General features: G+C 49.3%; 1 long non-coding RNA gene across 1 annotated transcript; it reads right to left on the bottom strand.

The window, feature by feature from the left end:
- Nucleotides 1–2,846: 2,846 nt before the first annotated feature.
- LOC123097533 (uncharacterized) lies at nucleotides 2,847–3,425 on the bottom strand. The gene is made up of 3 exons (XR_006447363.1): nucleotides 3,291–3,425; nucleotides 3,133–3,200; nucleotides 2,847–3,060 (listed from the first exon to the last, which is right to left on the bottom strand). It is a non-coding gene; the product is annotated as an uncharacterized lncRNA (long non-coding RNA).
- Between the last annotated feature and the right edge of the window lie 12,197 nt (nucleotides 3,426–15,622).

Below are 15,622 nucleotides of genomic sequence, written 5' to 3'. Positions count from 1 at the left end.
GTCATTTGATTCTTATTTCCTCTTATAGTGGAAGAAGGACCACTCTTGCTGCATGTGAACAGTAGTGCGCAGCACTAGGCTGGCACTTGCCAGATCGTCAGGCACGGACAACCCCCCATCCGGCTCGAAGGGTTCCTGGATGGATTTTGTAGAACTGTCCAAAGAAGGTTCGAACCTTTCCTAGACGTTTTATTCTGCTGGGGCCATCTTGTTTTAGGATGCCATTTTCGCATGGGCGTGTCTGTCCACGTTGGGCCTTAGTCCAACCGTGCAAAATATTTTTTTATTGGCCGAGGTCTGGGCTGTTACATCAGAATGTGCCCATGAGGTGCAACTACAGACCGACAACTTTATGGAGTAATTTTTTTAATTCGGTTTACAGATAATCTGCCACACATGCATCAACTGTTCGACCCGTAGTGCACATAGAATAATAACGGGCATCACCCAAACCCCCGCACGCGCCCATCGATGTTTGACCATTTGTTTTCGTGGTACTTACACATCATGTATACAGTAGTCACAAGCCTTGCACCCATGCACGCGAACTGTCTCACGACACAAGTCAAAAGGCGCCCAACACGCTGCTGGCGCGCCCATGTGCTGTTTCTCCCGCTGCAGGTCCCCAGGTGGCCCGCAACAGCCCGTATTTCGATCGTCTCCCCATGCTGTTTTGGTTACGCACTCGGGGATACACCACTTTGCCAGCCAGCAGGAACCATCAGTATCATCACTTTCGCCACACACAACCATGTGTCCATTCGCGGCAAAAGTGACAAATCTGACCTATGGACAAAACTATTTCACAAACTGAACTGTGTTGGATATTTTTTTACCTAACTGACCCTTTTGTGTAGCACCCGACATGTAGGCGTCACAGTACATTGTGCAACGTCTAGCTAGTAACGCACCCCAAACTGCCTGAAAAATACTAAATCAATGTGCAACGCCTGAGAGCTAGACGCTACACTATACAGTGTAGCGCCTAGTGTGTAGGCGTTGCACAACATGTGATATGCAAATCCATGCACAAAGTTAATTTAATACGTAAGAGAGGGCAAGGAAACAAAACATGAAAGCAGACAAAAGAGGCTGCAGGCGGACGTACGACGCGCTGCACGTCTCCATGGACATGTGCTTTCATGCATGCATGCATGCATGAGAAAAGTGATGCAAGTATAATATATATGGGCATGGTAAGTCGACAAAAGTTTTGGGTCGGGTCCACACCTGCCATGCATGCATGGGCTTGCCCTGTTTATAGTGTGTTCACACTGTGACGTTGGGTGAAAGACTTGATATACCAGCCACTAGCGTCTAGCTCTCAGGCGTCTAGCTCTTACATATTAAATTAACTTTGTGCATGAATTTGCATATCGTATGTTGTGCAACGCCTACACACTAGGCGCTACACAGTATAGTGTAGCGTCTACCGTCACCCGTGTGAGTGTTGTGTTGCGTATCGTCATGGATATGCTGCAAAACACCCGTGATCAGGGCCCAGCCTGCGCCGGCCATAGTGTGCAAAAGCAGACCCGTGAGCACTGCCACAGAGCAACAGCGGGAAAACGAGTGGGTCTCGCTTGCCTCTTCTTCCAGAGCTCGCCCGCACAGAGAAAAGAGACCGGGAATGGGAGATTATGAGAGAGGAACGAATACATAGTCTCGTCACACACATATCGGTGTTCTGGAAAACGGAAGGTCGTATCCGATTTTGTCCGTCCGCGTACTAGTGCACCCAACCGGGCGGCCATATCACAACTTGTCTGGCTTGGATAAAGAAATATCGGTCACACATTTAAAAACATAAAATAAACTTAATTAGACAGTAGGATAAAATTTAAACCGTTCAAACAATTCTGGGTCGCACATTAAATTTAACTAAAATTTTAAAAAACATAAAAAAACATGACGCCGCCGCCGTGGTCTCCTTTGATGCCAGTCGCCATCTTCACGGGCCGCTGTCGTCCTCGTCGTCGTCCATGGTGAGGTCGACATATGACGGTGGCTGTCAGAGGTGGACTGGCGGCCCCTACGGCGACTGCATGGCAGGAGGCGCCTACACAACCTCTTCTTGTTGTGGGGATGGCGACCATGCCTCGGCGCCCAACCACGAGGGATCCACGGACACATGCATTGGCGACGGCCTCCTCCTCCTTGACAATGGCCTGCACCTCCGGGAGGGCGGGGGGGGGGGGGGGGGGGGGGGGGGGGGCGTCGCCCGCGGCGGAGAGGGCCAGCATCTCGTCGAGGCCCTCCAATTGGGCGCGGTCGTGTTCCTGGATGGAGTCCTCGAGCACGCGCGGCACGAGCTCTACGTCCACCTTGGCCGACATTGGAGGTGGTAGTGGCTGGGGACGGCAAGGGGGGCAACGTGGGGGTGAGCCCGCGGACCCTTGCATGACCGTGCAACTGGGGAGGGCTGAGAGCGCGCCCATGGCTCGCTCGGAGCACGACCGGCGAAGTAGGACTGCCACCACAGGTCATGCTCGTCATGGAACCACGTATCCCACAGGGCGAGTCCACGGCATACCTGGCGTCATCGACGAGGTCAGGGGGCAGGCGGGCACGGTGGCGGTTGATCTCCTCACGGCGAGCTTGGCCGCCAACCGGTATCGGAGGGATGGGCACGTGGTTTGCTGAGATGTGCCAGTAGCTGGGGGGGGGGGGTGCACATCACTCCACGACAGCGGCGTGCCCGTCTCCCAGTACCGGCACCCTCTGAAATGATTAATTCGCTCAAGGAGTTTTTCCATGCATGCGATGATGATTGCATGCGTATTTTTAATAAAAAAGACAATAGCAATACACATAAATAAAACCTGCTATTCAGGATTTTTGCGGTACTATGAAGGTTCAAACCATGAGAATGCGTAGTCAAGACATAATAGAAGGAAACTACAATGGAAACATAATGGATAGCCATTCTTGGAGATGTTTAACAGTCATCATTCCCGCCACATCTCGACATGCTTTTATACGTTGAACAAGCACTTGAAATGGTCATCATCAATGGTGATGAAAAGGTTGCCCATAGAGACGTGAGCTCCGATAACAGACCTGTTGCAAAGAGATTGTAAGGCACACAACCAGACATTGCTGCTATTATGCTCTGCAGAAGTTCTTTCTTACCTGAGTTCGTCTGCATATGCACCAGTCTGAGATTGAATCAAAGAGAAAGAGCCCCGTTTTCTAGCTCACTGATTATTATTCACATGGTGGGGGAAAACAAGTCAGGGGGGAAGTAAGGGGCGTACTAGAATTTTGTTATCTGGAAGACAGGCACATACACAATTCCTAGACGGTAGAAAACTCGAAGAACATCAGCAAAAAGCCTCTCGGCGCCGTTGGGAACACGAGACTGCTCGTTGGAGGCTACCACCAAGTTCGTCCGTTCAATATTCATTTCTCTCTCCCTCAACTGTATAAAAAAAGTATCGACGTCAACAATAAAAAATGTGGCATGCTTGTTTCAGAACGCATAGTAAAAAGATGATGGAGCCTGCCTGCTTCTGAACATGGAGAGAGACATATACGCAATTGAGGAAGTGATGAGAAATGTTGTTGTAGTTAGTCACAAGCCTGCAGAAACAAACGCCGACATGGTTTAATCAGTGTTACGAATGGATCAGTCGTTTAAAACCTGACGAAAAGAGCAAAGAAAATTCTTTTTGTGTGTCAAAAACCTGATGGAGTACACTCGTATATGCATGACGGAATCCCACGTCCTTATAAAGCCATTAACAACGACGTAGTCTCCACGTCCTGACGGCATGGGATGGCACATGTGCGTGTGCTGTTTTCCGATACCCTTTCGACAGGACATGCCTTCACCCAAGCACACATTAACTCACCTGCTAACCGATGTAGTGGACTGGTGCAACACTGTCGTGATGGGCATCCTCGACGGCAGCAACAATGGCGCCTGCAAACTTGTCTTCACCCCTCGTTGTGCTCATGGCCGAGCACCGGCTTCCGTTTTTCCCTTCGCCATCTCCCAACCTTTCCATCTGACCGATCACTAGATACAAGTTGTACAGAGATCACTGGGAGCAACAACGAGCAAGATGATAGATATATACAAAACCAAGAGCTGGACGGTGGCGTCAGTAATTACAAGCCCATACGGCTGGTTGCGTGATTTACTCTCTTGTCCTTTTGCGGATGCATGGCAACGTTGCTTTCCACTGCAATCTGGAGTTAATAATCTGGCAGGTCATTACTACAGGAGTGGCAGACCCGTAGTCAATTCACATACACTAAATATGGCAAGTCTTACCACCCCTTTCCAGCGCGGCAGAGCCAAAGTCTGCTTCTCTCAAACAGTGCCCGACAGTGCACATGCTAGACGAAAATGGCAGTTTAAAACACTACTAGACAAATACACATCCCGTGGAACTTTTGATAAATAGCCGAAATGAACCGATTCACTTGCTCGCCCAAATCAGCTACTGCCGCACCCTGCTGATTCAAAAAGGGACGTGCTCACTTTGCTCTGACTACACTTGCAAAGCCAGGTAGTAGGCTTCCTTTTTTGTCTACTGACAACAAAAAGGTTCGGCCCAACTTTCCCCTCCAGCCTTGGCGAAATTCAATAAAGGATAAAATCAGAACCTTATCCACTCAAAGATTCGAATCTCAAAGCAAATGAAGGGTTCCGATAACAGCCATCCGAGCTAGTGTGGATAGCAAATCGCAAAGTTATGGCTGTACATATAAGTACATCCTGCATTATACGCGAGATACTAGGAATGATACGCGATTGATATTAGTTACCATATACTCGCATCAATGTGCAGTATTCCTGTGCGTGCAATATCTACAGTAATATCTACTATCTCTATTTGCCTTAAAAAAAGGTAGCGTTCCGTTTCCCATCTTCCGTCTTCCACACACGCCGATTGATTCCCTGCCCTATTCCACTTGAGATCTGGCCGCCGCCGCTGCCGCCAGCGCGGCACGATGAGGCGCGCTCCCCATCCACGACATCCAGTCAGCGACGCCCCAAGTTCATGTTGGACGCGACCCAGGGATTCACCGTTGCGGCCCATGGCGTCGAGGAGGGGTGGGCGAGAGCTCGTGCCCTCCCGGCTCCCGGGGCTACCGCCGCCGGGCTCATCTTGCAGGCCGACATGGCGTTGATGCGGCCGCTGCCTATGCCCTGGTCTTCTCCCTCTCCCTCCGAGTTCATGCTCCGCTACATCTTCCCCCGATTCTTGAGGTCAATCATGAGGGACTCCCAATTTTTGAACATATATGTTGCTTGTTGTGCTGCAGCCAACGGGTCGTTGAGGTCGGGCGTGGCAACTCGAGATGCGGTGCGGTAGGGCACTGGCGGCGACAACGTCACCTGCATCGACCTCTCGCTGGTCGCCGTCCAAGTATGTGCGACCAAGCTGCAAGGTCACCGTTGGAGTAGGTGCTGCGGATGTCATTTGAATATTTGAGACCAAGCTCCGTTCATTTCTTCCTACTATTCTTTAGCTTATTTCTCTATTTGGCCAAGATAGGTCTTTTATGCGTTGTCTTGCTTTAGTTTTGTATAATCGCCACTCCCATACTTCCTTGTAGTGTTAGCATATGACCAGTTTACAGGGCGTAGCTAATTTCCTGTTGCCTTATCCATTGCAGATCCGTTTTTACCTGCTTTACTGCCTTGACTTGATTCGGCCATCATCACAAGCATGTGCACAGCTAGACCTTGATGCCACAGCCATAAGGACCTGCAGGTACTTGATAATTTGCTCCACAGTTTCTGCCTTCTTTCTACTATAAGCAACTCAACTTCCATTGGTTCTTGAGATTATTTTTGTTTGTGGCAGAGTGAGAGCTTGCTTTCAGGTTGCATTCTCACTTTTAGGCATTTCGTAGTCATAAATTCAATTGGAAAATAAGTATGCTCAGTACCATAGTTGCCAAGTTCCCGGGACGATGGGGTCGAGGGATGGGAACGAGGGTCGAGGATCGCCATGTAGCCAATATCCAGGAACGATGGGGTATACATCTTTCGATTGAACCGGTCGATAGGTGGAATGTGACCCAATCAATTTGGGAACGACAACCCCGGAACGATACGGCGGGTGGAGGAACACGAGAAGTACATTAGTTAGGAATTTATAAATCACCGTGACAGAAAAGGCATGAAATTGATTGATTCCATTATACTGGTAGGAGATCGCTAATTATATGGCTTCATTGTAGGTAAGCACGTTATCTACTTTACCTATACATGGCTGTTTTTTTTCCACAATCGAGGTAAGTGTGGAACATCCAAATACAAGTGCGAGCCTAATGAGCATGCGTAACGCACGCGACATCCACGGATGAACCGCGCGTCCCAGAGGTTGCTCCGCTCCGTGAGCAGCTCGAGCTCTACGGCGACGCCGTCCCTCACCCTGCCCGAGCGCGCCGCAGCAGCTCGTACCGGTCAGGATCAGCGGCGCGGTGAGGAAGCACCACAACGCCTGGACGCCATGGACTCGTAGATTCCTTGTAAATCTCAGCGTCTCGATGAATCAATCAATCCTCCTGTTTCTGTTTGCGATCAATGTTTTGATTTTTTTGTGTCGCTGAAGTCGTTCGTATCCTATCGTCTGGGGTCACGTCCCCAACATCGACTCTCGTCGTTCCACTCGTCGACCCCGAACCTCGATTCGGGACGATGAATCCGGTTCGAGGGTCGCTGCCTCGTTCCCCGATCCAGGCAACTATGCTCAGTACTCCAAATTGTGTTGCTAGGTAATGTACTGCATTTCATAGCCATATGCCCAATACTCTAATTGGTCTTTTAGCACCAAGGTGTACTCGATTGGAGTGCTATATACTTTTTCATTTGCATTTGTATGCTTGACATTTGGTAGTTTTCACTCTGTAGGTATAAGTGATACATGCAAAATTTGCGAGGGAAAAAACAATTGAGGGTTTGGGCACACTGTTAGTAGTGTACCAGGAGGAGCCTAGCAAACCATGGTGGAATCCCCTTGTATGAGATACGAACAAAAAATAATCTCAAGAGAACTAATCATACGGGGGGTAGTATGATTGGCCATATTAACTTGACTCACCTACTATTTGTGTCTGAGATAACTTGCATGAGCACTAATTATAACGATGAGAATGTAGGGTAGTATATCGCTGAACATATGAATTTGGTAGTTTGATCAAATTAATAAAATGTAGGAGATGTTGAAGTTAAGCAAATTTATGGAAGAATCTTTATGGGGGAGTCCCTAGAGATTTAGGGGTGACGTTGGACTTGCTCTCCTGACCCTGATTCCTCTGACGACCCTCACCCCCCCCCCCCCCCCCCCCCACCCACACCCTCCTGAGCTCTATCCATCCAATGTTGGACATGCTCGGCATCCATGTCGGGATGGAGAGAGAGAAGAGGAGGGGAAAGAGGGACACACACACACACACACACATAATTATATATAGAGGGGGGGGGGGAGATTTATGTGACAATTGCTATTGAACCACAAGAATATGTATGTCCCGCTGCAACACATGGGCAATTAGCTAGTAATAACTAAAGAACTTTTACCCCCAATGCCCTCGGTAAGTCCGAGTAAAGGCTTGAATTTTTTCTTTGTTCGTACCTTTTTTGTAGTGTCGTCCGTACCATTTCTCTCTGTAAGTTCTGACGTTTTCTTGCCAGGCTTTCTCCCCACGCTCAGCCCAACTCGCTCTTCTTCCATAAACCCACATGTTTGTCCTGGACGGTGGTCTCACATTGTTAGTATTAATCTTTGTTTTTGAGACGACGCAAATTGCATATTGTAGTTTTATAGAAGGGAGAAAGTTTGATTACAAAATCCTAGTGTGATGCGAACATCAAACTTAGGAACACCCACTCCACGCAAACTAGAAAAGCTACTCTCTCACAAAACGGCTTACACCACCAACTCCGCCGTGAGCCGTACTCCATTCCTTAAGTTCGTCTAGGATGTCGATGGCAAGGATTGCAGCTCCTACTTGTTGCTCTACGCGATTGAAAACTCTAGCGATTCGTTGTTTCCATAGGGACCATGTCGAGCAAATGACGAAGGAGTCAAAGCCTCTTCTTTTGTTCTTCATGAACTGTCGACGGAGCGTAAGCCACCACTCCAAGAAAGAATTAGAATTACTTGGCCTTCGAGTGGGAAGTTGAAGCATGTCCAGGAAGCGATGTCATGTCTCCCGAGCGTAGACACACTGCACAAGGATGTCATCGATGTTGTCCATGTCCTAGAGACAGGTGTAGCAGGCCGAAGGCATGTTTTGAAGGCCATGCCGGGCACGACGGTCCGAGGTCCAAAGTCTTTGCTGCAACGCCAATCAAGCGAAGATCTTGCATTTCAGTGGCCCCCAGCTCCTCCAAATGGCCTGAGCATGCGGCATGCTTGTCAGACCGAAGCACAACCTTGAGTATGTCGACCTCGTGGAGTAGGTTTGCGCGGAAGTACAGGGCCATAGTAACACGTCCAGGGCGAGGCTGTCCCTTTGGACCGTGGCGATGGCATGCCGCAAATGCATGCGCTGCAGCTGCGCCGAGAAGGAGGGCCGTGACCTGAATGTCTTGAATCCAAAGTTCACCAGCAGTAGCTTGCTGGACCGTCCTGTGGTTGATCGTACGAGTATCCACCAGAGCGAAGATCAACGATGCGATATCTTGGACCGAGAAGCCATGTATTCAACGATCCCTCCAGAACAGAACTCTGTCTCCGATGACCATCTGGATGCTCACCAAACTGCCAAACACCATCCTAGCTTCCATGTCCACCATCAAACCCAAACCTTGCCATGGTCTGTCCATGTCTGTGCGCCTCAACCACTCCCGTCGGACCCGGAGAGCCAGTGCCTAGAATTTCAGGTTTTTGATGCTAAGACCACCCAAGCTTGTGGGTCGCAAATGGTGTTCTAAGCAACTGAACACTGTCCTCCGTTTACCTTGTCTTTGCCCGCCCACAAGAAAGCACACATCTAGCTGTTCATGTCATCAAGTATCTAGGCCAGAGCGTCAAGTACAAGGAGCTGCTGCACTGCCCTCGCAGCAATGACTGATTTCACCAACACCAACCTGCCTGCCTGTTGGATAAAGCCTCGCTGCTATGAAGGAATGAACTTTCTAACGAGGTCTAACAGAGGCTGCCAATCCGCTCTGGTCAGCTGATTGATAGCAAGTTGTAGCCCCAAGTACTTGCAGGGGAACTCCGATAATGGGCATTGCAGAATAGTGGAGACCCGAAGTCTATCTTCCTGCTCACCATGAATGAGGGTGGCCGTGGACTTTCTATAGTTGATCCGGATACCAGAAGCTTCCCCAAATATATCTAGCACATCTTTGATACAGCATAGATCCAACTCCTTGGGGTGGATAAACAAGGCAACATCGTTAGCGTAAATGGAAAGCCTTTGGCAAGCTGAGATGCTCCTGAGTGGACTAAGCACACGCTCCTCCAAAGCATGCTTGAAAATGGCCATTATGGCGTCCATCGCGATGACAAACAGAAGTGGCGAGATAGGGTCGCCTTGATGCAACCCCTGAGCATGTACTATGCGCCGGCCGACGTACCATTGAGCAGGATTCTAGTCGAGGACGGGTTTAGAAGAATGGACACCCAACTTAGCCAACGCTCCCCAAATCCCTTGGCCTTGAGGACCTCGAAAAGAAAAGGCCAAGAGAGATAATCGAACGCCCTTGATATTAATCTTGACTTAGCATTTCATGAGTTGTGATTCTAAAAAAAGAAGAAGCATTTCATGAGTTGTTAGTGGCAACGGACAGCATGCATGCTTGTGTCTTGCGGCTGTTATGGCGACGCAGCACAAGCGCAGGACGTGTGCGTGCATGTAGTTAGTGGAGGGCAAAAAAAGGATCAAGCAGGTGTGTGGCTTGACCGACGAGTATGCATGCTAGCTAGTAGGTTGTGTGTGCGTGGGTTAGTCTGTTAGTTGCATAATGCGGTGTGGCCGATTAGTGCGTGCGTGCGTGCGTGGTAGCGAGCTAGGCGTGTGTGCTAGCCTCTTCATGTATTGATTGAAGTGTGGTATGTGCCACCGTGCCGGGTATGTGCCCAGGCTGGAAGAAAGTGCGGCCGCTCGTGCAGCGAGGCGTTTGTCGCTGAGAAAAATTGTCTACTTCTTACATCTCCGTCCGAGCCAGTGTATGAGCGAGGCAGGCTAGAGTTTGTCCCAACAATTGTTATCATAAGGTTGGTTGTTTTGGGTGTTGTTTACCTTGCCGGAGGTGTGCCCATGGTGACGGTGTTCGCCGGCAACTGCGCGATGGAGATTCAGGCCGTGTCTCGGCCTTAGGAGATGAGTGTTGCTGCTGCTGTCACCGACTTGTGTTGCCGGAGCAGAAGTAGATGACATATGTCGCCGCAACCGGAGACGAGGAAGACGGGTATGTTGCTGAAACGTCGGGTGTGTGTCGTCGAGAAAGAGGATGAAGGTTGCGTCAAGCATGGTGGAGGCCGTAGCGGCGGCCATGACGACGACCACGACTGGAGGTGTAACAACTTCAGCGAAGTCAAGTCAAAATTAAAGGTGAGATTGTTAGTATTAATCTTTGACTTGGCATTTCATGAGTTGTTAGTGGCAGTGGACTGCATGCATGCTTGTTGGCTGGGTCCTGCGGCTGTTATGAAGACGCAGCACAAGCGCAGGACGTGTGTGTGCATGTAGTTAGTGAAGAGCAAAAAAGATCAAGCCGGTGTATGGCTTGACCGGCGAGTATGCATGCTAGCTAGTAGGTTGTGTGTGCGTGGGTTAGTTTGTTAACAGCAACTCCAATGCACCGACTGATTTCGTGGTCCGTCTGCGTCTGTGCAGAAAAAAACTATGCCCAACGTGTAGACCTATTTTCGTTTTCTGTCCGCTTTACGTTCACGCAGACCCATTTTAGTCTTAAATTTAGGACAGATTTGGGTTCAAGGCTGACACAAAGCAGACGTTTATGTGTCCTTTTCGTCCACCTCCGTCCGCTGCACGCCCCATGTGGCCCACCGGCCATCCACTCACACAACTTTTTCTCTCTCTCCCCGCCATGGCGCAGTTGACGCCTCCCCTGCCGTGCCGCACCCCCGTGCTTGCCATGGCCGTACTGCGCCATGCAGCCACTCTCGCGACCTCCCTCGGCCTCGAGGACCTTGCCGGCCGCCATGGCGGGGTGCATGCACCAACACCTGTAGATGCTTGCGCAACCAGGGCCAAGGGGCATGGAGGAGGCAAGAGGTGCAGCGGCGCGACGTTGCGAGTCAATAGCGTGCGACTTCGAGGCGCAGCAGTGCGAGAGAGCGGCACCTGCTCGCGACCCCGAGGTGCAGCAGCGAGACCGAGAAGACGGTCTCTAGCGCGCTACCGGGCATCCACCCTTGCATCTGCAGCGACGAGCGTCCATATAGGGCATGCCATGCATGCGTGTACATGCGCAAGCACAGCTACGTCCATGGCCCATCCGTTCTGGTCTAGCTAGCTGGCCCCGGACACGGCAAGCTACTGCAACGCAGCGCACATGCCCTTCGTCGATGCACGCACATGCGGCGAGCTGCGGCGTGGCGCAGGAGCTTGCGGCTGCGGGGTGAGCTATTGTGAGGTGGCGAGCTGCGGGGTGGGCGGAGGGCGGGGCGAGCTGCTGCGGGGCGGGGCGGCGGGGCGGAGGTCGCCCTCCAGGTTTCGACTGGATGTCGACGCAGACATGTCCAAAATGCATCTAGCCCCGTTGAACGCACCGACCGACCCAAATGAAAAAGTGGACACAGATGGACAGACGGACGACCCAAGCGAACAAAAAGTGAATAAAATTGGTGTCTGTTTGGGTCGGCTAGTTGGGGTTGCTCTAAGTGGCCTAATGTGGTTTGGCCGATTAGTGCTTGCGTGCGTGCATGGTAGCGACCTATGCGTGTGTGCTAGCCTGGGCATAAAAACCTCTTCTCATGTACTGATCGAAGTGCAGTATGTGCCACCGAGCCGGGTATGTACCCAGGCAGAAAGAAAGTGAGGCCATTCGTGCGGCGATGCGTTTGTGGTCGGAAAAAATTGTCTTCTTTCACTTTCATCCAAACAGAGTGTGAGAGCCAGGTAGGCTAGGGTTTGTCCCAACACACCTTACGCTCTCCGCACCGTTCGTCGTTGTCTCGAATCCCTAAAAAAATAGCGATCATGTTGAGAATTGTCAGGGTATGCACCGTTGTGTGGGGTATCAGGTACTAAAAAAATAGCGATCTATACGTCGCTAATAGCACGCTAGAGCGTGTTGAGAATTGTCTCGCTAAGGCTGGTCGTAGCGGGGAGTATCATACATATGATACTAGTGTATAATACTATATTCATAGTGCATAATATCATAGATTAGTATCATAGGTGGTCTCATTTATTACCATACATGACATAAACTACCTATATTACTATAATCATCTCTCTCTTCTTTAATTGTCTGCTACATAAGACTAGTCACAATGGGCAGTAACTTAGACTAGTAATATGCATATGTTACTAGTCTATGTTACTACCTCCACAGTGGGTAGTAACGTGATGTTACAGTAACTACCTATGTTACCACATGTCTATCTTTCTTCATTAATTACATGCCACATCATCTATTTTGCCTAGATAAGGGTGATGTTACCACCTATGTTACTCACATTGTGGGTAGTCTAAGCATGTTTGCAAGTCCCAAATACATGATACCGGTTATGTTACCCCACTATGGCCAGCCTAAATAAATCAGTGTATAATGTCTCACTAAAAGCGCGCTATCATAATTTAGGGGCCGCACTATTTTTTACTGCATGCTATTATTTTTCCTAGCATCATGGGACAATATGACCATGTCAAAATATAAAGGGGGCCTAGGCTTTTGGGATTCGGAAATTTTCAACTTGCCGCTTCTTGCACGCCAAGCATGGAGGCTGCTCCAGTAGCTAGACTCGTAAGTGCGTGCATGGTCAAGGCTATATATTACTCTGAGTTTGATCTTCTCTCCGCCATCATGGGCATCTGTCCGTCGCAGGTTTGGAGATCAATTTGCTGGGGTCATGATGTCATGAAACTTGGCTTTGTGCGGTGGATGGGGGATGGCAGAATCTCGAATGCTTGGAGTAATGACCCTCCTCAAATGGTTGCAAACTTTACTGTTAGAGCGACACGAGAGCATGGGATACTAGTGCACTGGGCGCACACTTCCTCCCCATGGACACTGAAACAGTGTGTCAAATTTCGTTGGACATGTGAATCAATCGGATTGTTGGGCATGGAACAACGAGAAAAATGGTGTTTTGACACTTCGGTCTGCCTATAAACTGTTAACTGCATGGCATTTGGCGTGATTGTCCCTACCGATCGGTGCCGAGCGTAGATTGCGCCCACTCCGGTGTGTGCATCTGCCATGCATCCAATCAATGGCGAAGGACCCCATCGGGTAAGGTAGAGCGGCCACTCTACCTTAAGTTATGACAGAAATTAATTTACATTCTGAAAAGGAGATAAGCCCGAGTCTGTGCATTGAGCGATGCACACAACCATATACTCCCTCCGTTCCCTTATAGTACAAGGTCACTATGAAAAATACATTTTGCATCTATACAAGGCCAATAACTGTAACCGAGGCAAAATTTAATGATGTTTTCTCGTACTAGCAACTTGTTTAATACTTGCATGCATGTAATCATAATGACACTGTGCTACTTCCTTCTTATTTCTTCCTTGCATGCATGCGGGCGTATTAATGATCCCAGATAACAAGAAGAAAAATTGGCTTGCAAAGTAGTCATTAAATTTTACCTAGGTACCTGTAATTTGTGTTTGTGGCCTTGTATAAGGGAATGGAGGGAGTATTATTAATAATGCAAAATCCGGTAACCGAATAATTTTGACCCGGAAATAAAGTGAAAAGAAAACCCCAGGCCACATGCCTCGCGATAGTGACTCCAACAGATAGCCACTAACCTATGATACAAGACAAAATCAGTGGCGGAGTTAGCATCAAATTACGCCCAGAGCTAAGCTAGCTTGAATGATGCACTCTAGTGATTTTGTATATTTGTTAAGAAGGAACACCAAAGGCTACTATCTCTAGGCCTAGGGCTATAGCCCCAACTACCCTAGGCCTGTATCCGCCACCGGACAAAATCAAAACAAAAAATACACAACTTCTAGACTACACGTTCAAGAAGAAATTATCACCTTCAATCCACCACCTTCAGCAAGGAGACAACGCAGGCGCGCATCGACATAGCCTGATCAGAGATCTTGTGTTTCCATCGGAGTGCATAAACTCGTCACTGAAGCCATCTGTACCAACATCCGTTATCCGGCTATCGTCTCCTTGATAACTGGATACCTCCGGAGAAGACATCGCCATGGGACGTCCCCTCCATCAACAGACCGGGTTCGATGCGGCTCAGCAAGTGACACATGCATCTATTCCGGAGACGTTGAGCAATGCCCGTTGCTGGTAGGTGAAGCCGCATGCGGAGGCGCCGTCGGCAAATGCTACGGATGACATCTCATGCGGAGGTGTCAAGTCATGCATGCTATCGGCAGGTGCGGCACGATTGCTCTGGCGGAGGTGTCATGTTTAGCCTGTTGCTTCTGGATCTAAGGTGGTGCGACGGTGGTGGGAGACAGACGGTATGGGACGTCTTTGTCTTCCGATGTGACATGAGCGCTTGAGATCTGATCCGTCGGCCGCGCAAGCATCATTGCAGCTAGCTCCGGCTACACCCATGTGACGCCCACCTTTGCCAAGCCTCCGCAATGTCGCACTCTCACCGTAGGCCGAAGAACCCGCCGCCATCCGGACCCGCAAGATAAAATGGAGGGGCCCGTTGCCACCGATGCCAGGAGGGGCTTTGCCCGGCGTAGACCAGGAGAGGGAGGACCGGAGAGGAGAAGTTGTCCAGCGGCTAGGTTTTCGCCCGGGTCACCCACGGGGATGGCGACACGGGCATCGCATGCATGAGCCTCCAGTGTGGTCAACCATAAGCAGATTCGGTTGGCATGTCAAGTCCATGCATGAGCCTCCAGTGTGGTCAACCATAGGCAGATTCGGTTGGCATGTCAAGTCCATGCATGATGGTGGCCGGATCTGCTCGTCGAGGAAGAAAGGAGTAGAAACAAAGAGAAGAAGTCACGGGCTAGGATAAGAGTATTGGAATGTGGGAAAACTATCCAGTATTACCAACAAACACATGCTCACATGCCACCAACTTGAGAAGTTCAAATTTAAACATTTCAAAAAATTCTGAAAAAAAAACATGGATGTTAACAACACATATGTCGACAACCCCTAAAAAATTCAGATGAAAACTTGACACACATGGAGAAACAAAAAATACAAATTCAGATGTGAATAGTGTCACTTTTACTTTTGTCTTCTTTTGACACTATTCATAACAGATTTTTATTTTTTGTTTCTCGATCGAATTTTGATTTGAATTTTTTAAGGGTTATCTAAACATGTGTTGTGATCATCCATGATTTTTTTCAGATTTTCTTGAAATGATTAAATTTGAAAATTTTAAATTGGTAGGATGGGAGCATTTGGGAGTTGGTATCACCTGATACTTCCCCTTAGACCGTGTTCGTTTCATTGTGGGCTGAGGCACCTAGTTAAGTGGTGGGATGAAGGATACCCTGA

The sequence above is a fragment of the Triticum aestivum genome, chromosome 1B (assembly GCF_018294505.1).
Source record: "Triticum aestivum cultivar Chinese Spring chromosome 1B, IWGSC CS RefSeq v2.1, whole genome shotgun sequence".
Classification (NCBI taxonomy): Eukaryota; Viridiplantae; Streptophyta; class Magnoliopsida; order Poales; family Poaceae; genus Triticum; species Triticum aestivum.
The sequence above is the reverse complement of the archived record's forward strand: the minus strand, read 5'-3'. Positions and strand labels throughout refer to the sequence as shown.